Genomic DNA, 23711 nt, shown 5'->3' with positions numbered 1-23711 from the left:
GTTTGTAATATATTTTTTTAACTCTTGCTGATTTTAAAGTAAATCAAAACATTAAGCTTGCCATTGACACTTTGTGAAGACCTTTTTCTTAATTGCACCAGAAAAATCAGGTCCCTAATCCTTATTCCACTCAGCATCATAAAAATGTTTGAATGAGCAGAGTTCTTGGAAACCGGGTACCCCAAACCCTTCAAAAAAGCAATAACAAAAAGAAGGGGTCAATTATTTCCCACTGTTTGCAGAAGAAGGGGACTTTTGGTAAGAGTTTATAAAGAAATAGAAATATAGATGGAAATCAGCACCTAGCTCTGGCCAGTCAGTACCAGCTACCTCAAATTACAACCATTAGCCTGCCTCGATTCACTTCTCCAAGGTCGCAGAAAACAATCCACTTTGCTAAAACCTAAGAGCCTTTCAAGCTTCGATTCCTAAATGGCAAGAGGAAAAAAAGGATCATGAGTATTTGGGAGAGAAATGTAGCAGATTCACTGCCATAGAGGTAACGGGAAGAACCTTTCAAAACAGGCAGAGCTTCTTCCTAATTTCAAGCATCAGGGCTACCCTCCTTAAAGGGGCTCTGCCTGACCCCACATGTCTCTGCTCAACTTTCCCCTTGAAACCGCATTACACTGAATGAATAAGCTGAAATTTCATTGAAACAATCTGTTTACCTATAAGGAACCTCCTTTTTAAAAATATTAATATAGTACCTCTACAAGGGTTAAGGGACATGAGTGAAATAAGATAACATAAATAAGGACTGTAGTCATCCTAACACTGAGTAACAGTGATGGTTTAGTAATAATTGTGGCCCTCCAGGAATACATTCGTGGAAATAAATTTGAGCCGTTTGCTTTGCTACTGCTATTTAAAGGAGATCAGATTCACCAGGGGAGTAGAGGCTTCAGATTAAGAGAGAAGATGAAGAACGAGGAGGACTGCTGCGGCATGAGGCTGCTGGGTGTCACACAGCCTGGAACCAGCAGCGAGGCTGAGGAGCATGGTCCCTTACTTCTGTTTCACAGACTCCCAGCTCCCAGGATCCAGAATCCCATTATCGCCATTAACAGTTTCAAAAGCTGTGCTGTGAATTAAACAGATTTCTTCGTTCTTCAGTCTAGACTGAGAACTTACCCACCACTTGTAAAACTGAGTCTATATCAAAAAATGCTATCTGAGTTCCAATAACTGAGTTAGTCTTTGGAACATAACCCAGTCCTGGGTTGGGGACTGAACACACACACTGCCTCTGAAACAGAAACTGCATCTGGGCTCTCCAACCATTCACTTTTAGAAAACCACATGGTCCACAACTATCCTTTGTAGGTTAAGAGGCACCATTTGTTCCACCTGACAATGTGACTCAGTCCAGTGCATCCACGATACCTCTATACTGCATGAGATCAAACTGGAAATCTTAGGGTTAAAAAAACCCCACACAAATGCCAATTTATTTTCTATAGTAGCACTGCAAAGCAACAGTAGCCCACATAAGAGAAAGAGCTTAAGGAAAGGTTACTCTATTTCTAAAACCGACAACACGCATCTTATTAAATATCACCCCTAAAGAGCTGTGGCCAGCACTCGCTGGCTCCAGCCGCTCTGTTGCTTGCCAAGAAAAACTAGAATGACAATGTTAAACTAAAGACACTACTAACCACACAATTAATTTACCATCTAGCTTGTAAAGTGACTAGTCTCCTAATAAATCCTTCTGCTTAATGGAGATGATAGCTCAAGTTTTTATGTGTTTCTCAGTCACCACTCAGGCAGTGTTTCAGTTTTTATATTAATAAATCAGCCTCAATTCTTTAAGTTCCTAAGAATGAAAGGAATTAGAATCTTTAACTAGAAAAGAATGCTTGACCATTATGAAAAGGAATTTAAGTATCTTGCATGTGAAGTAAGCAAATAATGGCGATTAAACATTTGTCTTAAGGAGGGGGTGCTTGTGAATTTTGTCAAGAACCCCTACAATGTCAGTAGAAAATACACCCCCAAAGGTTTCATGCTCCGAACACTTCCTTTCCCAAGTATGTTATGGCCTTTCATGAAACTGAAAAACCACAGCTTTATTCAGCCAGGACAAAGGCCTCAGCAGGTGTCAGAACATGTGGGCACACGTCTGATTCCACAATGCGTCAAAAAGGCTCTTACCCCAAAGTGCCTAGATTCCCAGTTTGTCTTGGTCCCACAGAGACAGAATGACCACACTGTGAAGCAATGATCAACTTCTGCTAATCCTAGGGGGTTTTCATTATGCCTATTACAATCTGTGCAGTTTTGTACTGGACATGTTGTTCCTGTCAAAGTTAGTGTTTGCATATATAAATGGCCTAATGGTGCCAATTATTCTGGCAAGACACAATGCAGCAGCTTCGTTGCAATATTAATTGGTCTTTGAAACATTTGAGCTAAGTCCTTGCAACATTTGAGCTAAGTTCTTGTAACGACTAATAGATTATAAGACTGAAGAAATAAAAATAGATAAATAAAACATTGTCAAAGAACTTTATATTAAACTAGGTAATCAAGTCTACCAAAGGATTATGCAACAGAATCTATGTATTTAAGTTTTTAAAAAATGCATCTAAAAAAACCTTTTGAAAATTTGGACCAAGCTTAGTAGTTTAATATATGTACAACCTGAATATGTGAGGGGAAAAAACCCAAATGCTGTGATAATGAACTGAAGAGATAAACTGTGAGTAGGCTCACTTTGTAAGTCTGGCAAAAGACTGTGGTGAAGCTTAAGAGGGAACGGTTATGTTAGGTCAAGGAGTAAAATGGGAAAGCCTGTATCAGGTTCACACTGTAAAAAAAAGTGGGGGGGGGGGTTATAATCCACACTATACTATAAACCCACACCACCAACTATAAAAATAAATTCACACTTGTCATGGAAACAGGTGGAGGGAGGCTGGGGGAAGAGGGAAGGGACAGTTAACTTCCTGATCTTAAGCAAGTCTCTCAAGCTCCTGTGACCACAGTTTCCTCATCTGTAAGATCCAATAGGTACTTCCCACTCTGGCTGTGATTCAGGTTCACAAGGGAGCTCGAGCCCAGGCAGCTGTATTTATAAAGGTCTATAGCTCATCCTCACAGACCTTCAAAAATGAGAGAACCTCTGGACCTGAAAAATAAATCTCCCAAATCCCGCTAAAATGGAATTTTTTTAAAAGGTGCTTGAAACACTGGTACTAAAATATAATCCATTATTCATTATTTTAAAAAAAGAAATGTAGATAAATTCATGACCAAAGGGGAAAAATAAATATGTAGTACTGAGACGTTACCCCCTTCATTATACAAAATACAAGCCTCCTACTCCCATTTGTATTCCAGTTTCTCTTTCCCTGACCTGTGCATCAATTTGATTTAATTTCTCTTTACTGTGACAAACAGAAGGACCCACTTTTGTTACTAATATAACATTCAAATGACAGGCCTAATTTAACACCCCATGAAACTACTGTGGCTCTTCTCCCACATAGAATGTTACACTTTATCACAATGCTGCCATTCACGTTATAACCAGATGAGTGTCTCACACCCTGCAGTTCAATCTTCTTTCAAACCCTAACTACAAGCAACATTTACCAAGAACTAAGCCTTTTTCCTTAGGAGATAAACAGATAAACATAGATAGATTGAACACAAGAATAAGAACTAAATAAGAGAAGCTTGTCTGTACAGACATTTCAATTCAGATAGATGGCAAAACACTACTTCATTTTTACCACCTTCCTATCCTAAAATTAGACACTTTTTTTCCTCTTCAGTGATTCTTTGATTCAAAGTCTAAAATGCTGAGATGGGAGTGGGAAGCCATACACGAATAGTTTAACATCAGAAATAGAACCTCCTCTATTAGATTCTACACAGTAGAATGTCACTAGCAGACATTTAAGAGTGAAGAGCGAGGGAACACAAATTTATTCAGTGCTACTCATAATTAGGCACTTTACGTACTTTTTCTTACTTAATGTTGACAATAACCCAGCATGGTAATCGTTAACATTGCCACACTACAGAAGAGGAAACTGAGGCTCAGGGAAGTGAGGTATTGGCAAAGTCACAGTTAACTAAGAAATGGAGTCAAGGGTAAAAACCCAGCCCAGTCTGGCTCTGAAGGCCTGCACACTTCATCGCCTCAGTTTTTCTAAACACAAAACTCTTACAGCACAAGGTATTTTTCTTCTCTTCTTTACTACCTTGCCACAGTCCAACCACTTCAATGAACCCAAAGCAGAAAATGTACCCCAAATGGCCAACTAGTTTCTTCTAATTTTCAGGAAGAAATTAAGTATTTTTAATTAAAGTAGTAAAAGTGAACATAACACAAAATATAACTAAAGACTTCTACCTGAGTTAGATGCCCTGAGAAAAGTAAGAGAGCATGAACAAAAGAATGAAAAGAAAGAAAGAACGTGCCCTTACAACCCAGTTCACACCCTTTATGAGGCCTGCACAGGGGTAGTTCCAGTACTGGCTACTCAATGCCACCTGGGCTGGCCTGCAGCATTTGGTATGGCTAAATCCACCAAACTAAAAGTGCTCCCTGGCCATCTGCCCTACTGAGACTGTGGGCCAATCATTACTGTTCATTGGAGGGAAAGAACCTGGGCGATAAGGTTCTGCCCTCAGGAAAATGTTTCAAAGGCTAGGTTTTAAAATCTGAGCAATTTTTTGGTAAGAGCTGGACTTGGATGCCCCAAATGCAGAGGGGAATTACCTCTGCCCTTCATGTTATTCTAACACAGGCAACAAAACCGTGAATGAGAATCAGAGAACGCCACCGCCCTCAGGGTTTTTCCTGTGAACATCAGTAATCATTCATTCAGCAAACACCCAGTAGGCACTGGAGACCAAGCTCTGATCCAGGGAATCAGGTTTGCCTTCCATGTGAATTTCTCTCTTGCATTCGCCTTCAATGAGTAGGCACCTTTCAGACTGTAAGCTCAAGTTCGGGTCCAGTTCCTTGTAGCAGACAGGAGTAATGAATGTACGATGCATCAGTGCAGGAACAATGTCTGCCTGTGAGAACAAGTAAGGTTCCACGGAGGATCCCAAAAGACAAGTGGGATTCGGCAAGTGGAAAAGAGGGCAGAATAGTAAGCACATCACAAGAAGGTGTGAAGGCTGGAATGTTTCAGGGAGTGGCAGTGGGGATGATACATAAAGGGAGTAGTGAGAGATGTGGCAGGCTGAAATGAGAGACGCCTTGACCCACAGCCACACTAAGAAGCCTGAACTTTAACCACAGACACAGACAACTAGAGAATTTAAACAGCAAAATGACATTGTTCCCTGAAGTACCCTTTTTTGCCCTTGGACTAATTCAAATATTTCCCTAACATTTTCATCTTTGGCTTTTAATTTATATAATCAAAATATACATAAGAATGACTTAAGGTCTAAATAATTTCTAACTCCATTATTATCAATTTTGACTCCATTATGCATAAGTTGGACTTCACCAAAATTGAAAACTTTTGTGTTTCAAGGACACCATCAAGAAAGTAAGCCCTGGCTGATGTGGCTCAGTGGACTGAGCACTGGCCTGAGAACCAAAAGGTCGCTAGTTTGATTCCCAGTCAGGGCACATGTCTGGGTTGTGGGCCAGGTCCCCAGATGGGGGCACATGAGAGGCAAACAATCAATGCATCTCTCATACATCAATGTTTCTCTCTCTCTCTCTCTCTCTTTCCCTAGCTTCTAAAAGTAAATAAATAGTATCTTTGAAAAAAAAGAAAGTAAAAAGAAAGTGAAAAGATCCTGGGCAGGTGTAGCTCAGTTGGTTAGAACATCGTCCTGTAACAGAAGAGTTGCGGGTTCAATTCCTGATCAGGGCACATGCCTAGGTTGCAGGGTTGGTCCCTGGTAGGGGCGTACATGAGAGGCAACCGATCGATGTTTCTCTCTAGCATTGTTTCTCTCCCTCTTTTTCTCCACTTCTCTTTTCCTTCCACTCTCCCTAAAATCAACAAGCATGTCCTCCAGTGAGGATTAAAAAAAGAAAGTAAAAATACAACTCACAAAATGGAAAAAGCATTTGTAAATTATATATTTGATAAGGCACTTGTTTCTAGAATATAACTCATAATAGAAAGATAACCCGATTTTAAAATGGGCAAAGCATTTGAATAGACACATCTCCAAAGAAAGCATACAAATGTCCACTAACCACGTAAGATGCTGAACACATCATTAGTCATCAGAGAAATGTAAACCAAAACCACAAGATACCACTTCACACCCACGAGAATGGCCAAAATCAAGAAGTCAGAGAATAACAAGTGTTGACAAGGGTGTGGAAAACTGAACCCTTTATACACTGCTGATAGGATTGTAAAATGGTATAGCTGCTTTGAAAAACAGTCTGGCAGTTCCTTTAACAGTTAAACATAGAGTTACCAACTTGACCCAAGAGAATTCCCAAGAGAAATGAAAACATATGTCCATACAGAAACTTGTACATGAATGTTCACAGCAACATTACTCATAATAGCCAAAAAAAGGAAGCATCCAATGTCAATCAGCAGATAAATGGATAAACAAACCATGGTATATCCACACAGTGTAATATTATTCAATCATAAAAAAAAGAATGAAGTACTGGTACACTGTACAACACAGATAAACCTTGAAAACATTATGCTTAATAAAAGACACAAAAGGCCCTGTGCTGTATGATTCCACTTACATGAAATGTCCAAAATAAGCAAATCCAGAGACAAAAAGTAGATTAGTGGTTGCCTAGGGCAGGGGAGGGAGGAGAATGAGGCAAGGGGATTGCTAATTGGTATAGGGTTTCTTTTTGGGCTGATGAAAATATTCTACAATTGTAGTGATGACGCATAATTCTGTGACTATTCTAAAACCAGTGAATAGTACATTTTAAATTAGTGAATTGTATGGTATGTGAGTTGTATCTCAATAAAACAATTATAAAATAAAAAAGAGCCCTGACTGTTGTGGCTTAGTTTGTTGAATGCCCTCTCACAAAGCAAAAGATCATGGGTTTGATTCCTAGTCTGTGCACATGTCTAGATTGTAGGTTCAGTCCCTGAACCAGGCACATATGAGAGGTAACCAATCATGTTTCCCATGTCAATGTTTCTCTCCCTCTCTTCCCACCTCTAAAAATAACTAAATAAAATCTTTAAAAAAAAGGACTCCATTATACACTATTAAAATACAAAATAAGGTCTCAAAAAGGAGTATATAATCTTGTTCACTCACTTTAAAGGATCTGAACTAGGGCAATGAAAACCCAGAGAGATTCTATTACTTAACATTCTAGGTACTAGGTCATACTGAAATATTTATGACAATTTCCATGTTTTAATGCAGAAAAGGAATCCTAAGTTTAAAACATCATGTAAGTGCCAGAAAAGAGTTCATAACTCAAGATAACATAGGGAACTCATCAAACAGAAAACACACATAAATCTGTAGCCTAAACATGAAACTGGCACCACAATTTATTACTGTTCCACCTCTGAAATAGAAATCAAAGATAAAACAGCCCAGTTAATAATAATAATAATAATAATAATAATAATAATAATAATAATAATGTTTCTGTAGCACCAGTTTGTGGCAAATCAAAGTATTAAGCAATAATCTGCCATCATAAAGAACTGAATCTTCCATTCTCAGTTATGTATCTAAGAACTGAGAATTTATCCCTTTGAACATTCTATTTCATAGACAAGAAAGTGATCCTCCTTCCCTTGGTTGGAGTGGATCTCCGAAGTGACAGATGTATTAAGTATAAAACTTATTTAAGAAAAAAACCCAACAGTGTTTAAATAGTGCTGTTTTTCAATCCTAAATCTAATCCTAAACTATACATAAAGTAATAGACATAAATACTGACTACCACAATCTGCAAGCAAAGTAACAAATGATCACAAAAATGACCAGCTATGAGCCTGGTCACATAGCTCAGTTGGTTAGAGCATCATCCCAATACACCAAGGTTGCATGTTCAATCCCAGGTCAGGCCACAGGCAAAAATCAACCAATGAATGCATAAATAAGTAGAACAACAAATCTTTCACCCCCTCTCTCTGCTCCCCTCCCTCTCTCTCTCTAAAATTAATAAGTCAAATTTAAAATTTTTTAAAGGAAAATTTGCCCTGACTGGTGTGGCTCAGTGGGTTTGATGTCATACTGCAAACCATAGGGTCACAAGTTAGATTCCCAGTCATGGCACATGCCTGGATTGTGGGCGAGGTCCCCCCACTGGAGGAGTGGGAGGCAACATGGAGTGGGAGGCAATGTTTCTCTCCTCCTCTTTCTTCCCTCTCTAAAAGTAAATAAATAAAATCTTTTTAAAAACTAAAAATAAATAAAAACTTAAAAAAGGAAAATTCAGTACTGTGTGCAATGATATCTCATTCGTATGTGTCTATTAATATTCACCAGGCTTTACTCTACCGTCCACAAATAATCAAAAACAAATACAGACAGGGCACATTCCAGATTTGTCACAAAGGTGTGTATCCGACCTTTATACCAATCTTTGTTCAATCCTTAGTGCACTTGACTACTATCATTTACCACAAAACATTGTCCTCAAAACCTAACATACAACACAGTTTCCAGTTTTATTTGACTTTTTTTAACTTCTATTTACTTATGCAACCTCTCAGACCCAAAGGTAACTACTAGGCTTCATATCCAAAAACTGCGACTCTGAAATCTATCTCCAAGCCAAAAAAAATTAAGTTTTCTTAAATTACTTTTCTGAAATATACAGAATCAAGTTCAAAATATATACACATATCTATTTGCCTTCACAGTTGAACAGACGGTACAGAACAACTGCTTATACTTAATCATATTTCTGACTATTCTAGCAGGCCCTGGTGTCAGGAGAGAGTTTTGCCAGATAAGGACAATAAAATGCATTATTATATAGAGTGACTAAGAGCCCTATGAGTACAGTTTTAGAATGTAATCCCAGGCAAGAAGGCTCCGGTAAAAGAGCCCTACTATTTCGTGGTAACTATTTCGAAAAGTAAATATATTCGCCACTAAGTACCAGTTTAAAAACACACATTGTATTAATTTCTTTTCAAATGTCTTATAGGTACGAAAGGCCTTTGTATCATGCTATCCTGAGGGAGATGAACGACTTGCAATTTGCTTCTCACACCAAATCCCACGTTTGCACCATGTAGAGCAAGGACTTCAGACACCACAAAACAAGGGCAGCCTACATTAAGGCCAAATATAGGATGTGATTCTAAACCACCATGCAGTAAAGCCTACGTTTCCTTTTCCAGCGATCAAAACCCTTTGAACACTCCCAAAAAAGGACGGCAGGGCCAGCGCCTCTCTCCCAGAGGAAGCCCCTTTCTTCTCAGCTCTCCCGCAGCCTGCCACTTCCCCCAACACGTTCAAATCATTTAAGAGACGGAGAGCTGGTGTGTGTGCCCCTGTGTAGACAGGCGGGAGAGCTCGGTTCCTGCATTTCCACCCTCAACATCTGACCTCATCCTCAGTCATTTAAGCGCAGCGAAGCCCCACCTGCACCTCGCTCCTTTTTACTGCGTCCCTCGCCAGCTGCTTCGCTGTTAGGGGGAGCACATCTCTGAATCACCCAGTTCACCCAGACTCCAGGCCCCCGACCCTGCAGCATTCCTGCTTCATTCTTCCTTTCCCAACCGCCCGCCCCCACCCCCACCCCCGCCAGTCCCAGCCCTCGGCTCCCAACGCCGGGCTCATCCTCTTCCCAAACCGCCCCCACCCACATTACTCCAGCTCTGGCCCTGTTCCGCCCTTTCCGACCCCTAACCCAGATCTTCGGGGCCCAGAGCGAGCCTCGCACCCACAGCCAGGCAACCCCCGGGCCGGAGAGTCACCCTCGTCTCTCCCACGCAGGGCCCAGCTCGCCCCCGCCACATGTGAACCCCGACCCTGCCTACCCTCACCCACTCGCTCCCGAGGGCCGCTCCAACTCTGCCCCCAGGTCTGGCGCCCCCGGACTCTACGCCTGAGCCTCGAGCAGCCCCTCCCCACCCAAAACCCCACCCAATCAGACAGGTCCCTGATCCCTAAAAACCTTCCTCGGCCAGCCCAGACCGCACTCAGCCCGCGGTTCCTCACCCGGCCAGGAAGGTTCCGGACCCCCAAAAGCCTCCCTGGGCAATCTCCTCCCCAAAAGGAACCGGGTTCACTCTCCCCAAGCCAAGCGGTTCGGTCCCCAACTCCCTTTCCCTCCAGACTCCGAGCCTCCAGTAGCAGCTCCAACCCCAAACCCTTGCACACTGGCCAGAGTGAGCCCCGGGTCCAAGGACCCGCACCCCGCGCAACCACTCCAGTCCACTCCCCTACACCGGGCCCTACCCCACGCCCCGCCGGTTCCTGTCAGCCGGCGCCAGCACATGCTGAGAGGACAGGTCCGCCCGCCCGGCTCGCTCCCAAGCGGCCCCGCCAGGCGCGCGCTGCTCACCAGGGCCGAGGTGCCTCAGGCGCCGCCGCCAAAGTCCCCGCTGCAAATCCCGACGAAGCCTCCAACCGCTGTCGCCTCCCGCCTGGCACTGAGCGCTGCGCGGGGGAGGGGCGTGGGCAGCCGCCACCGCCCCCACCGCCTCACGCAGGCTCCGCCCCCGCACCGCACCGCGCCCAACCAGAGCCGCCAGGCTGCGGCGCGCCACGCCCACTTCCGGCAGGAAAGTGCTGTTCCCACCCTGCGATCCACGCCTGACTCTCTCTAACGCCCCCTCTGGTCGCGCTGAAGGATGCAGGAGGGCCGCAGAGGAAGGCAGAGCCCAGGGGCACGTACCGCCCGCTAGTCCTCTCAGAGGCCGAGAGCCACGCCCACTAGCACCTCCCAGCCACGCCCACTGCTCCTCAACCGGGAGCGGCGTTCTCAGAGTTCCGCCCACTGACCTGCTTGGCTCTGCAGGGCCACTTGCCCGGCTCCTCAAAGATTTCCCCAGAGCCCCTTAAAACCGGAACGTCAGGTCCGCTAAGCCCCGCCCACTACCCATCCGAGCCCTCAGCCAGCCTCCTGGCTCCCTAAGCCGGGCTCCCCGCCCTTTGCTTCAAAACAGACCTATCGGCACCACAAAACTCCGCAGCAAATTCTAGAAGCCCCGCCCATAGACAAAACACCCTATTCGCAGCATCGCAAGCCCCGCCCACTGCCCCCCTAAACGCTAAAAACTCCAAGCTCCGCCCCCAAGTTCTCGAATCCCCGCCCCTGGCTTCGGAAGCTCCGCCTTTGCTCCCAAGATCCCTCCCCACCACTACCTCTGGGGACTCCCGTTGCTCTGGCCTTCCCCCCCACTTTCAATTGTCATATTCCTAGTAATCGGTAGCTGACCCTGAGCTGGGCCACTCCCACGCATCCCCCCACAACTACAAGGAGGGCCCGTCTTCACCCCATTTCGCAGGTGAGGAAATGAAGGATGCACTCCCTCCCTTCCTTTTCCTGGTCAAAGTCTCCGCACTCTTTTGCTTAGTAACTAGCTGCCCCCGCCTGGAAATCAGGGCACCGGGACTGAATGCCAGCTCTGCTGCTGTCAGACTGCGTCCCGGGGCAGTTTCCTTCACCTCTACATGCCCGAATTTCCTGATCGTTAGCGTAAAGCTGTCTAATTAACAATAACCAGAGTCTGAAATACCAAGCTCTGAAGTACCAAGATGTGGGGAAACTGAGCAAAGCTGAGGAATAGGGCTACTTACTTCCCACAGCAAGGCGTCTTTGCAATTCACAGGGGAATTTTTCATTGCCTCAGAAATGTGTGTTTTGTCAAACAACGTCCACCTGAACCAAAACAGCTATCACAGCAAATTAATTATCCTCTCTGAGCCTCGGTTTCTTGATCAGTAAAATAGGGATACTGTCGTAGCAGCCCCTCCCTGAGGGATTTTAGGAGCTCACTGTTAATACCGCGCTCAGCAGGCCCTGGACGGCGTCCCCGGTAACCGTCAGGGCGCGTACCTGGGTCGCGGGTTCCGTCTCTGGTCAGGGTGTGTGATCCCCGGTGTGGGCGCTCGTGGAAGGCAACCAGTCAATGTTTCTCCCTGCATTTGGCGTTTCTCTCTCTCCCTCCTCTCCCTCTAAAAACAATGAAAAAAAAAAAAATGTCATCCGATGAGGATTTTTAAAAAATGCACTCAGCAGGATGCCTGACTTGGTAATAAGCCTTTCGGTCAATGTACCTGTTGCTCTTACTGCCCTGCTTCAGCAACGGGGGGATGCATTTCATTCCGCATTGAAGCACCCGCTGACCACAGGAGGGACTGAGCACCCTTTTGGTAGGTAGACTTGGCCTCTCACTTCATTTAAACGAGATGAAAGTGGCTAAGCGCCTAGGGCAGTGCCTGGCATTTGGTGAGGTACAAAAATGATGGGCCATTATTATGATTCCTGTCTTTGATAAAACAATGACCTTGAGAGCAGGTGAGTTCTGACTGGTCCTGGGAAAATGAGGGTTGATAAAGTGCTCTGAGATGGACATGGGAACCATACCGGAAACTCTTCGGAAACAGATGGTTGCTAACATTTTCCATCACTTATATATGCCAGGCACTCTGTGTGACGTAAATGCAAAATCTTCTGAAACCTCTTCAATAATACTACGGCCCCCAAACAATTCTTGATCCCCATCTATAAAGGTGAAGGTAATGAGAAGTGAAATTACTTGTCCAAGGTCACACAGCCTGAACCAGGGGAGCTAATGATAGACCTGACATTCCTCTAATTGCAGAGTCTGTACTCTTAGCCATTAGTCATTACATGAAACTGCCTCTGTGGCGGCATCACACACACACACACACACACACACAGACTTTGGATTCTGAGAGACTTAGCTCTAAATTCAGGCTCCACCACTTATCAGTTGTGTGACCTTGGGCAAGTCACTTCTCCTCTTTCCCTGTTACTCCCCTCTTCTATGTGGTGCTGTTCATCCAAATGCAAGTGGTTCTGAAGATTCAAGGGTTTAGATTCAATGAATTAAATTACAGCAAAGCATCCAGCATAGTGTCCAGCACAAAGTAGGTGCTTAAAGTTGAAAGCATATCGATTGCCTTCTCCCAGTTTAAATGATGGAATTAGAAGTAAACTTTTCCATGACACCAGTTCCTCCCCAATGACACCACCATAGAGCAGCCACTGAATATGCTGTGAAAGAAAGGTCCCAAGACCTTTGCCTTCCAGCCACCTGTTTCAGTTCCTCATTTGATCCCTGGTTTGAGGGAGGTAATTTTTACACAGGAAGCGATCTAGAGCCAGAAGCAATGCCACCTCACTACCCCATCCCACACCTGCTCCAAATGTGGTCAACGGAGAGCTGGTATTCCCAGAAGCAGCAGGAAAATTGCAAAACCCTTTCTTTGTTGGGAGAAAACCCCCACCATCTCACAGTTCTTGAATCCCTAGCAACCTCCCTGTGGGCCCTCAGGAAATCTTGGCTCTGTCCAAGCTGGCCCTGAATGGAGTGGTTCAGGTTCAGGTAAGATGCTGGGATTTGAGTTTTTTCCTGCTTCCAAAAGGTGGTGATTTCTGAAGTGGCCTAAGATAGATGCTAGATAAAGATGAATTTAATGATCAGGAAAAATAAGAGTGATTCCAAATCACACATGTATGAAGAAGAAAGAATTCTGGGACCTGCATTCAGAAGCTCCTGAGCAAATCATCTTTCTAGTTCCTCAGTAGCAAACAGGGGACATTATTCTTAGATTGCCAGGGCAACCTGGAAGCTGAGTGAATTACCCTATGGCAGTATGAACAAATAATAATAATAATATTAAATAAATGAGAGGCTGGAAGCCCCTCGAGTAATCTCAGTAGGCAAGACCCCTAATGGAATGACAGAAGAGGGCAAAGCTCAGAGAACATTAAAATTCACTCTACATTGAGAAATCTTGATTGTCACAGCTTTGAGCCCCGCTTTCTGCGAAATAAAAGCAGAAAATGATAGACTGGCTACAGAAGGATGTATTTTTTAATTATTTTTTAAAATTTTTAGATGATTGTAGATTCACATGCAGGTATAAGAAATAATACAAGGAGATCACATGTACCCTTTACCCAGTTTCCCCCTATGTAGCATCTTGGCAAACTGTAGGACAATATAACAACCCAGTATTGACATCGAGACAGTCAAGATAGAGAACAGTTCCATCCCCAGGAGGACTCCTTACATTGCCCTTTTAGAGACACACCTATTTCCCTTCGGCTCCCACCCCATCCTTAATCCCTAGCAACCACTCATCTGTTCTCAATTTCTATAATTTTGTTATTTCAAAAAGGACAATTCACATAGTATGCAACTTTTTGGTATTGGCTTTTTCATTCAGTATAGATCTCTAGACATGTGTCCAGATTGTTGTGTGTATGAATAGTTTGTTCCTTATTATTGCTAAGTAGTATTCCAAGGTATGGATGTATCAGTCTGTTGGACCATTCACCCACTGAAGGTTGATTCCACTTTGGAGCAGTTTATTATGAATAAAGCTGCTCTAAACATTAAAAACATTCATGTTCAGGTTTTTGTGTCAACATAAGTTTTGATTTCTCTGTGAAAAATACCCAGGAGTACTATTCCTGGGTCATAAGGTAGCTGTACGTTTAGCATTTTAAGGAACTGCCAAACTCCTATCCAAAGTAACTGTATCATTTTACATCCCCACCCACTAGCAGGCTCTGAGTGTTTCAGTTTCTCTGCATCTTCACCAGCATTTGGTGTTATCATTCTTTTTTATTTTAGCCATTCTGATAGGTATAGAGTGATATCTCATTGTGGCTTCAATTTGCATTTCCTTGATGACTAATTATGTTGAAAATCCTTTCATGTGCTTACTTGCCACCTTTATGTCTGTATGTCTCTTTACAATTTTTAATTGGTGCCGATTTTTAATTGGACTATTTGCTTTGTTACTGTTGAGTTTTGAGAATTCTTATATATTTTTCATCCTAGTCTTTTGCTAGACATATGGTTTGTAAATAGTTTTTTCCCAGTCTGTAGCTTGTTTTTTCATCCTCTTAGTAGAGACTTTCACAGAGAAATGTTTTTAATTTTAATGATGTCCAGCTAACCAATTTTTCCTTTTACGGGTCATGCTTTTGGTATTAAATCTAGGAATGCTTTGCCTATATCCCATAGGTTCTCTCCTATGTTTTGTATTTTTATACTTTACCTCTAGGTCTGTGATCCATGTTGAATTAATTAATTAATTGATTAACGAAGTGGCGAGCAAGTGCCAAGCCCCAAAATATTTTTTTCTCATCAAAATGCAATGAGTACCAGGTTTGATGAGTTCTGAAGCCAACGAGTAACAAGGTATGACTGTAGTTTTGAATTTCTCTTGAGACTTCCTCTTTGACCCCTAAATAATTTTTTAAAGATTTTATTTATTTTTAGAGAGGAGGGAAAGGAGGGAGAAAATGAGGGAAAGAAACATCAATGTGCAAGAGAAACATTGACCATTTGCCTCTTGCACACCCCCAACCAGGGACCTGGCTTGCAACCCAGGCATGTGCCCTGACCTAGAATCGAACTGGCAACCTTTTGATTTTCGGGATGACATCCAACCTGCTCAGCCATACCAGTCAGGGCAACCCATAAATTATTCCTGTATTGTTTACTTTCCAAGTATTTGGAGATTATCCTGTTACCTTTCTGTTATTGGTTTTTAATTTGACTCTATTGTAGTCAGAGACTTTAATATAAAAAGATCACGTGTATGATTTTAAGTCTTTTAAATGTGTTGAAGTTTGTTTTATGGGCCAAGATATAGTCTATCTTGTTATATGCTCTATGGGCACTTGAAAAGAATGCATATTCTGTTGTTCAACAGAGTGTTCTACATAAATGTCAGTCAGATCCTGTTGGTTGGTGGCATTCTCGCTGATTTTCTGTCAAGTTGTTCTTCCAGTTGAGAGAGGAGTATTGAAATCTTGAGCTATAATGATGGATTTGTCTATTTTTCCTTTGCCTCGCCTTTTCCCCTTGTAAAGCCTGATTATTCCCAGGCCACCGGGAGCTACAGAAGGTTTTTAAGCACGAAAAATAAAATGATTTTGTGGGAGAATACTTGTTGCTTAATGATATGTAAAGATGTTCCAGATGTGCTGTCAGAAGAAAAAGGCAGGTCAGAAAGCAGCATATCCCATTTTGATAAAACACCCCCCTCCCCGACACACACACATTGTAATAGAAATGATCTCTGAGAGACAGGGTTCGAGTTATGGGCAAGTTTCCTTTTTACATGTCCTGTTCTGTATTTTGTAATTTTTCTGCAAAGTGCATTCAACAGTTTGAAATCAAAAAGTTGTCTTTTTGAAAAGGGAGAAAGGATTCCATAAATTCAGGGTGTTAGAGCAAGACCCCAAGCCCAATGTCACTCTTGGATGAGGCAGCAGAATCCCAGCTGGAAGGATTTCCAGACAGGCAATGCTCCTGTGTGAGGACAATTTGCTTCCCACCCCTCCCAGCACTCAGGCAAAATTTGGCAATATGTGGATGCTACTGGCGTCCAGTGCGTAGAGGCCAGGGATGCTGCTAAATGTCCTACAATGCACAGGGCAGCCTCCATCCTACCGCATGACAGAGAAGTGTTAGACCCCAGTTGTCAAGATTGAGAAGCCCTGGCTCAGACACATGGAGCTTATTCAGTCTTACTGGCCTAGAGGCTTTACAGAAAAGATCTCATTTAATTTTCACAGCAATCCTAGGAGGTAGGACTTCCATTTCACAGAAAAGGAAACTGAGGCTTTGAGAGGTGAAGGAGCTTGAGATTACATAGCTATGTCCTGTAGAATCAGGAATCACATGGGATTATGGACTTCAGAGCCCGCCCCTCCCCTCCCCTCCCCATGCCCAAATCACTGAGCTGTTACTGTTTGTTCTTTCTCAATTACAGAAACTGTCCAATATAAACAAAAGTAAAGAAACCACTTGAACAAGCCCACATGGTCCTAGTCTCCAGCCTCAGGGCTGCACCTGGGACTTGACGGACTTCATGCTCTCCCTGCAGAATCGAGAATCCCTGAGCACGCCAGGAAAAATCACACCAGGCCTGGGCGCACAGGGCACGTGGTTTGGAATTTGTTCCTTTTTCCTTCACGGATTTTGATCATAGCCTGCAGCCACTGTTGCCTTTCCCAGTAGAAGCGTTAGTAGTAAGATCATCTGTTTTCTTCCCAAGAAGTGTCACCTTCTTTCTGACAGTGGAGAAAATGGCTCTTCCTAAAGGAAAGCTGAGCTGGGAGAACATACGCTCTAAAACACAGGCACTCTTGCCCCAGATCGCAAGTAGCAGGAAGGAATTATTTGCAATGTGGGAGCTGAGCCGCTCTCCCTCATGTCTACGGGCATACATAAGTTCTTCTGGGAATAAGTGGCAATATCTTTTATTCGAACAAATGTTTTCAGTTTCCACTTGGTGCCAGGCTTGACTGTACTCAATCCAGAACTACAGATGACAAGCATGAGTCAGTGGCTTCTTTTCAACGAGCCAGACCCTCATGGTGGGATGAGTTTATAAGCCAGGTACAGGTCCCCTGTTAATGCTTGAACTGAATCGCATGAGATGGGAAAGAAGCAAAAGGCACAGCTATGAATGTGAGCTTTGCAATCAGGCAGCCCCGTGTTCAGAGTCCAGCTGTTCGACTGATTAGTGGTGTGACTCTAGGTGAGTTATCAGCTTCTCTGAACCACAGTTCTCTCACCTGGAAAAAGAGGATTGTTCATTTACTATGTTTTGAGCCTCTACTATGCACCAACAAATGATTTCTATTATCTCTTTATTTTTTTTAAGATTTTATTTATTTATTTTTAGAAAGAGAGGAAGGGAGAAAGAAAGAGAAGCAGAGAAACATCAATGTGTGGTTGCCTTTCATGCACCCACTACTGGGGACCTGGCCGAAAACCCAGGCATGTGCCCAGCCTGGGAATCGAACCGGTGACCCTTTGGCTCGCAGACAGGCACTCAGTCCACTGAGCGACACCAGCCAGAGCTATAAAATGGGAATATGATAATAACACCTACTTCATGGCACTCTTACGAAGACTAAGTCAGTTAATGAATGTAAAGTACTTAAAACAAGGTCTGGCACATAGCTGGCACTCGGTGCATACTAGCTGTCATCATGAACCCTGTTTTACAGATGAAAACGCGGAGGCTCAAACAGGTGGCCGAATTGATTAATTTCACTTGGCTTAGTCCGTGGCAGAGCTGAAATTTGGACCTGGCCTTAGTAAGAAGATCCTTAGTAAGAATCCCACCACTCCTGGAACTTCCAAGGCTATTTGCCAGAGTTCCTGTCCCTAAGTCAAACGAGAACTTGTTCTTTAGGGTCCTAGGTCCACAAATGGATTGCAGGCTGGTTCCCCAGAAATCTACACCCAGGAGGCCTCAAAACTCATGTAAGACGAAGACATTTGTTATAGCATTTATCACACTGTATTGCAAGTATTTGCTTTTTCTGATCATCTTCCCTACTAATAGAAGTAGCTACCAAATATTGTGGGTCTCCTGTATGCTGAGCATCCATAGGCACACACTGCCCTATCTAATCTGCACAACAACCCAGCGCAGTACATTGATTCAACCTATTCTACAGATCAGACAAACTGAAGCTCAGAGTGGTGAAGGCATATGATCCACCTCACTCTGACTCTCAAATCAGGGCCCCTGTTAGACTTCCATGAGGGGAACCTCCATTCTGTGTGGGAGCTTTCAGTCACAGTGCTAGGCCGGCAATGCAATGACCACCTCGGCTGCCCCCCACTCCAGGAGATTCCCCTGGTATTCCCAAGGATAACTGAGGGATGGCCACTAGCAACAAGAGCGAGGACCCCTGGCCATTTGCCGAGAATCCAGCCTTTGTGGGTTCAAGGAGATGATCTGAGGAGGCAGCATTGCTAGTGGGAGGAGCCTGGGCCTGGGGGCGCCCCCCTAAGCGCTTGAGGCACACACGTTTTGAATGAGGGGCTGGAGGCGCAGCTGCTGGCTCACACACCGCTGAGTGCAGCTCTTGTCGCTCCTCTAGACCATGTGATTTTGCTACAATGACTGCGTTTCACTTTCTAATAATGAAAAACCATAGTAATCAGGAAAGCAAATTCCATCTTGGGAGCAGAATGGGGCCCCGGGCAGCTCTGGGAGGTGGGCTGTGAGCAGGACCAGGACAAGAACTCAGGAGGGCCCAGTCCTGCCAGGGTTGCGCTATTGGGATCTTCTCCCAGGGCCTCCAGGGAGAGAGTCCAGAACTGGGAGCTCTTCCCTATGGGAAGTCTGTCTGTCCTGGAAGGCCATGCGTGCATGTATGCATGTGTGTGCCTATACATGTGTTTGTGTGCACACACATGTGCATGCTCGGGGGGTTCCTTCCCACCCTCTAGTCTTGTTGGGTCTTGTGCCCCCGCACCCCTGCCCCCCCATGCCTGTCCAGGCCCTCGCCCATTCATGGCCCCGCTGCCAGCCGCCAGCCCCAGCCGTCTGTTGTGGCAGATGTTTGGCTGTGCCATGGCAACACTAGAACAGGATGTACCTCTGGATTGCAGCAGGGACAAGCCCACGCTCCCAGGCCTCCCTCGCCTTCCCCTTCCCAAAGGCTTGTTGGGTAGAACTGCTGGGGTCCAGGTCAGGGACAAATGGTGTTTAGCTGGGAGAGAGGCAGAGCCAGCACCCTCCTTGGGGTCAGTGGCAGGGGAGGGAGAAGACACCCAGGCACATCCCAGCTGAGTTCTTCCCAGTCCAAGGAGCTTGTGTTTGCTCCCCTCTGTCGCTGAGCAATGATTTTAAGGGAGCGAATGGGAATGGAGGCTGGCAGGCCACAGGGCTGGTCTGTGGGCGTGACCTATGTCTTTTCCATTATAATGGCAGCTACTCAACGAGGGATTGCTCTGGGCCAGGACCTGTACTATTTTATAAGGCAAATAATATATAATTTCAGGGGTATTTACTCTGTGCTAATTACACAGTGCTAATCTTTACAGTACTCTGAGGACATTCTTATTTTTCAAAGGAGGTAACTGAGGCAACAGAGAGGTTAAGGCGCTTGCTCCAGGTCACAGAATGGATGAGTTAAGGAGCAAGATCCAGGGCTGTCTTGCTCCAAAGCCGTTGACCAATGTGATGACGGTGCCAGGACCAGCTACATAATTGGCGGGCCCAGTGCAAGGTGAAGAGGCCCGGCGCTTGTGAAAGAATTGTTAGAAATATTAAGATGGGCACCACAGAGCATTAGACCAATTGTACAGGCTTATAAGGGTGGAGTCCTGTGCTGCTGCCTACGAGGGCAGCCCTGGATGCTGTCGCGCTGTGCGGTTCCACTGCCAGCCCCCCAAGTGCTTGAAGAGCGGGCACGGGCAGCCTGGGGAAGCTTACAGCTCACAGTGGGGAGCCTGCCTGGCACCGCGGAGCCACAGAGACCTGAGAGCAATCCCTTGGTTGGAGGGAACCCATGCCACCGACAGAGGGGAGAAAAGATCCTTCCGCCACAGCGCTCTGCTGAATGTCCTAGAACCACAAGCCTGGGGGCTTAGAGTGCAGATTTTAGCTTAATACAGAAGCCTCCTTCTTATTTTTTTTAATCCTCACCTGAGGATATGTTTATTAATGTTGGAGAGAGAGAAACATCGATTGCTTGCTTCCTGTACATGCCATGACGGAAACTGAACCTGCAACCTAGGTATGTGCCCTGACTGGGGATTGAACCCGCACTGTTTTTGGTGTATGGATGACGCTCCAATCAACTGATCCACTTGGCCAGGGCCAAAAACCTCCTTTTATTAAGTCTTTAAATTTTCATTTTTTTATTATAAAGGCAACATCATTCTGTTGCAGACATTTTTGGAAGAGATAAAAGGAGAAAAAAAGCATAAACCTTTATTTCCATCTGTCTCACCCCATTGCTGTTAGCAGGTGGTGTGCATTTTCTTCCTTTTGTAGAAGGGCTTTCCAACAGGACCCCAGGGATGAAACAGACGTCTCCACTTTGTCCCCAGAGCCTGACATGTGCCAGGGGCATCAGGAATAGGGGAGAAAATCCCGGAATGGATGGATGTTATAAAGGGACTCGGCTTGGATGACCTTTGAGATTCTTCTGGTCTCTGAGAAACTCAGGATTCTTAGATTCACAGCAAATTCCTGGCGTTGACCTGGGGTTCAGTCCAAAGTGCCAAGAGCCCTGGCTGGGGTCCTGGAGGTGACTGCAACACAGCCTCTGCCCCTGAGGAACTCAGTTCGGGCTGTCATGCGTGTTCCCAAACTTGCCCAGCCTTGCTGAATAAACCTGGGACTTGTTTTTACAACACATTTCATTCATTCACTCTCATCAAACATTTATTAAGTACCCACTACATGCTAATGATTGCGCTAAGTACGTTAGGACTATTTTCTCTGGGGAAAAGATGATGACGCAGAAAGCAGATGAATTTGGAGTCAGACACCCTGGGTCCCTGACCCTTCCTGGCTGTGTGGCCCTGACCCATGTTACCTAACCTCTCTGGGCTTCCACCTTTTTGTAAAACAAGGTGATATCTCACTGTGAGGATCAACTCGGCAATGCATGTGGAAGATGCTCAGTGTATGCTGCTACCTTTCTGCCTCCCTCTCCTCCATCCCTCCTGCCAGTACCAACAATAGCACGTTTGGTGTGCCAGGCAGAAGGGAGTTTGCATACATTATCAACTAATTCTCAAATTATTGGCCCCATGAGCCGGGTAGCATCATCACCAACCCATTTGACATCCAATTTAAAACCCAGAGGGAGCTCCCACCTCCAACAAACCACTTGCATGAGAATTGAGAATTCGTCTCTTAATGTCCCCTCCCCCGCCCCTCACACATCCTCTTCTGTGCGGTGGGAGGCCGCTCATGGAAACGCCAACATTTTCTTTGTGGAAACAGTTTATAGGAAAAGGAATTTCAGGCTGAGGCAGGATCTTTCACGGTATATTGGAGGAGACAAGAGCAGTTTCCCTTTAAAAGGCAAAACATGGTGAATACAAGTTGGGGGAGGGGAACACACCTTGGGCCGCCCAGGTAGCCTTTGAGCAGACACGTGGGTCGGATTCCCCAGGAGGCTTCATTTCAGCCGCCTGTGAGATCGAGATGCAGTTTCAGCTTGCTTCTTTCTCCTTCTGGGGCGGGGCACTGCTGGGGAAAGGTTTCAGGTGGGGGTGGGGCAATGCCTGTCCGGCTCCACCAAGTTGGAGATGTAACCTTGGGCAAAGGACGGACACGCTGCAGACCTGTTTCTTCATCTGTCAGCTGAGGATAATGTCAATAGGGCCGCTTAGAGGACCCAAGGTAAAGGAATTTCTTATGCAAAGTGCTGGGCACAGGAAGGGGCAGAAGGGTATCCTGCTCCCTGGGGTTAGGGTGTGCCGAGCCGGGCAGTGTTTTCTGGGCAGGCCTCACTTGGCACACACCTCCTGTGGGAAGGGCTTTCCCACCAGCAAGTAAATCCTCCTGAAATGCAGTCACCCTCCAAGCTCTGCCTGCTGGAGCCTCTTCCAAGCCTCTTGCCAAGAGGGGCTCCCCCAGGGGTCAACACAAGCAAATGTGCACCCCCCACAAAACCGGATCTGGGAGTGTGATCTGGGATCGCTGCAACCTCAGGATTGCTACTCGGTGGAGGAAATCAGGGTAGAAACAGCCAGTTCTAGGTCGTTCTCCTAGGGCCCTGGGTCAACGAGCATCTGATGAGCTTTGGGAACACCCATATCCTGCGAGGGTGATGTGGGTGTTGTCTCCCGAAAGCACGTGTGGAATGTGACTGTAACGAGTGAAGTGGAAGCCTGCTGCATTGCATCACATTCTTATTTCAATCAATGGCTTCTAAACTGGGCCATGCGAATTCCCAGGGAACTCATTGGAAACACCCCGGGCTCTGATTCGTCCTTGGAGCCTGAAAAGAATTTACTATGTGTGTCCAGCCTTGCCAAGGAACAGTGTCCCGAACCGTGACCCTCAGAGGTTGTTTAGAAAACATCTTACAGAGAAGGCTGTGTTACAGCTTGACAGCACCAACCATTACAATCAGCCCACTGACCGACCGCTTGGATTTCATCCTCAGTAAGCTATTACGGACCATAATTTGACTGCACATGTAGACTTATCTAGGACTCACTGTGCTAATTGGCAAGTGAGAGTACCCTGGCCTGCTCCACACCTATAATTCTTGCTGTAAAGTAATAAACCTGCATTCCAGTTTATCCATCAGTCTCCTCTGAGTCCAGGTAAGAGAGAAGTCTAGGTGAAGTATTTGCTGGGCCTGCAGGCACTGGGATTTACTGGTCACTGAAGGAACTTGTGGCGGACAGACAGCACTCAGCCCCTGGCAGTTGGGTGGGGCCGTGAGGCAGGCCCTGCCCACTGGACAGGAGCCGACGTGAGGTTTCGGGCAGCCAGCCAAAGGCAAAGGCAGTGACGCGTGAGCGGGAGTCCTCATGCTCTTTCCCCTGACCGCGCAGCCAGAAGCAAAGAGCTCCAAGAAGGCAGGATTTTAAGTGGAAGCACCGCAGCTTTGCTAGTCACCAAGGGACAACCACTGAAAGGCCCTGACCTGCAGTGGATTGAGACCTGAGTGCGAAATAAGCCTTTGCTGGGGCCTCCTCAGGAGTCCCACCCTGGCCCTTAGCGGTGATCACCTCCACAGGCCCCTCTCCCGGGAACTGCAGTGCCTGTCGCTTAGGTGCTTCTCCCCAGCACAGCTCTAGCTCCACATT

The 23711-nt window shown here is 45.3% G+C and overlaps 1 protein-coding gene across 1 annotated transcript in view; it reads right to left on the bottom strand.

Annotated features, from left to right (window-relative positions):
* CORO1C (coronin 1C) overlaps positions 1 to 10582 on the bottom strand; it is a 69784-nt gene extending 59202 nt beyond the window's left edge. Inside the window, exon 1 of the mRNA XM_054594374.1 lies at positions 10469 to 10582. The gene's annotated coding sequence lies outside the window, so the exon portion shown is untranslated. The remainder of the gene's footprint in view (positions 1 to 10468) is intronic.
* Positions 10583 to 23711: the final 13129 nt, after the last annotated feature.

This window comes from Pteronotus mesoamericanus, unplaced genomic scaffold, assembly GCF_021234165.1.
Source record: "Pteronotus mesoamericanus isolate MK-2021 breed Mesoamerican mustached bat unplaced genomic scaffold, CSHL_Meso_final scaffold_507, whole genome shotgun sequence".
NCBI classification, from domain to species: Eukaryota; Metazoa; Chordata; class Mammalia; order Chiroptera; family Mormoopidae; genus Pteronotus; species Pteronotus mesoamericanus.
The sequence above is the reverse complement of the archived record's forward strand: the minus strand, read 5'-3'. Positions and strand labels throughout refer to the sequence as shown.